This window comes from Cornus florida, unplaced genomic scaffold (genome assembly GCF_030987335.1).
Source record: "Cornus florida cultivar Cherokee Brave unplaced genomic scaffold, ASM3098733v1 CherokeeBrave_3.0.0_Hap2_Chr06, whole genome shotgun sequence".
Lineage (NCBI taxonomy): Eukaryota > Viridiplantae > Streptophyta > Magnoliopsida > Cornales > Cornaceae > Cornus > Cornus florida.
The window spans coordinates 66,585,488-66,587,779 of record NW_026775576.1 but is presented as its reverse complement, the minus strand read 5'-3'; the positions used below and the strand labels follow the sequence as shown (position 1 = coordinate 66,587,779).

At 35.0% G+C, this 2,292-nt stretch overlaps 1 non-coding gene across 1 annotated transcript; it reads right to left on the bottom strand.

Annotated features, from left to right (window-relative positions):
* Positions 1 to 1,968: 1,968 nt before the first annotated feature.
* LOC132315472 (small nucleolar RNA R71) lies at positions 1,969 to 2,073 on the bottom strand. Its single transcript, XR_009483663.1, has one exon. It is a non-coding gene; the product is annotated as a small nucleolar RNA R71 (small nucleolar RNA).
* Between the last annotated feature and the right edge of the window lie 219 nt (positions 2,074 to 2,292).

Genomic DNA, 2,292 nt, shown 5'->3' with positions numbered 1-2,292 from the left:
CATTGTTTTATTATTTTTATTTATTTCAGGACTTTAATTGTAAAATCAGTGAAGATCAGTGATTTTGAGCTTTAAAAGATGACATTCCGTGGGATCGAGCAATGTTGAAGATCCAAGTCTAATTATACTTGGAAAATTGTCCAAAAGAAGCTACAAGTTGATGAGAATGGAAAGAAAAAGAAAAGGAGAAATCCTTCTCCAAAAATGAAACTTTCGCCAAAGTTGGTAAATTGAACCCATTTTGGTAATCTGGCGGTATCTCTCTCCTCGAGTGTCAAAACAGCTAAATTCTTGTATTGGTTGAAAGGAAATTCGAAGAGTTACAATTTTGTATTTCATGAGGATTCCATAAAACAGCAGTTTACCTTGTTAAAATTGGGCTGAAAGTCTGTACGAATTTTGGAGTCCTTATTTGACAGAATTTTTATGTATCTCTTCTATATGAAAAAGGGAACTTTAGGGCTGATCTTTTATTATTTAAATGGAGTCCTCTACAGCATTGAATCATCACACAGAGGAGCTTGAGGCTGAGATCAGAGGAGAAGCATTCAGAAGAAAGAAAAGATCAATCCATGGCAGTGAAGATGTCTTCCTCAACCATGAAGAATTCCATTCCAGTCATGCTTGGCTAAACACTTTGCCAGGGTTTTGATGTAGCCCTAACTTAGCACGCTGGTTTGATTGTATTTAATTATTGGAGAACAATTTTTATCATGTATGATTGTGTAATCTATAGGATTTTTAATTGATTTTTCAATAAGAATCGGTTTTAGAGTTTTAATTCAATTACAAATATTTTTCTATCTTGCCTTAGATATTTTAATCTTGTAATTGAACACAACTCATTCACTTCTTATAGTTGTGAATGAGATGATTACACAATTGTATTTGTCTGAATATAATGTTAGAGATTTGATGGAAAGATAGACCATGCTACATCCTAGAGTAAAGTAGATAGGTAGATGGTTTATACCAATCAAAGATAGTCCATGCTTAGCTTTAAATTATATTATTTTCTAGTTGAATTAATATGTGCTTGTAGCCATGATTTATTCCTTGTGCATGTTATATCATATATCTCCAATAAATTAATGTAATTAACTAGTGGTGCGACGTTAGTGGTGAAGTCATACCCTTAATTCTCTCTCTCTCTGCTTTGTACATCCTATTTAATCATTGTTCTTTAGTTTATTTTATTTTTCGACTTAGTTAATTTAGAATTAATCATTACAATTCAATTATCCTACTTTCAAGTTAATTTGGAATTTAAGAAATCTGTTGATAAACTTAATTTACACAAGTCCCTTGGATACGACACTCTTACAAGTAAGCCCTATCTATAAAGATTCGTGCACTTGCGAGTGGTACATATAAATCTCACAAAAAGTTTTTGGCGCCATTGCCGGGGACTTGTTTTAGTTCTTGATAGATTATATTAAATTCTACAATTAATTTCAATTAGGATCTTAGTCTAGGATATTATTTTATTTTGATTCTGTTGACTATTTCAGGTGAGTATTTTAGACACTTGAAGAAAATTTTTGGAGGCCTTCACAAGGAAAAGATGGCGGATGATGGGGAGAACAACAGGGCTGTTACAGGAGCGATTCGCCGTCTAATAGATCACTATGAACCAGGTGCATATAACTTTTCATCTACAGTACGGTATCCTCAAGTGAGGGCCCCTCACTGTGAAATTAAGACCAGTACTCTTCAGTTACTGCCTTCTTGTTACGGCTTATCAAAAGAGGATTCATACCGGCACTTGGATGACTTTGCAGAGGTGTGCAGAACAATAAAGATCCAGAGCTTTGATGATGATGTGCTCAAGCTACAACTTTTCTCCTTTTCATTGAAGGACAAGGCAAAAGACTGGTTTAATTCATTGCCAGTAGACTCTATCACTACATGGGCTGAATTGCAACAGAAGTTTTTGAATAAGTACTTCCCTATGGTGAGAACTACTCAATATCGAGATGCTATTACTCATTTTGGTCAAGGGTCTGACGAGCCTTTTTATGAGGCTTGGGAAAGATTCAGAGACCTCCTTTAAAAATGTCTTCATCATGACATACCAAAATGGTAGCTTGTCAATTTTTTTAATAAGGGGCTCAATGAGGCACAAAGGTATATGGTGGATGCATCGTGTGGTGGAATTTTTATGTTGAAGAGTGAAGAGGAGGCATGGCAGCTCTTCGAAAATATATCTGATAATTCTACACAACATGTCTTACCTCCAGTAGCAAGACCTCATACCATATTGAGGAGAGCAGAAAGTGTGAATGAAGCAGG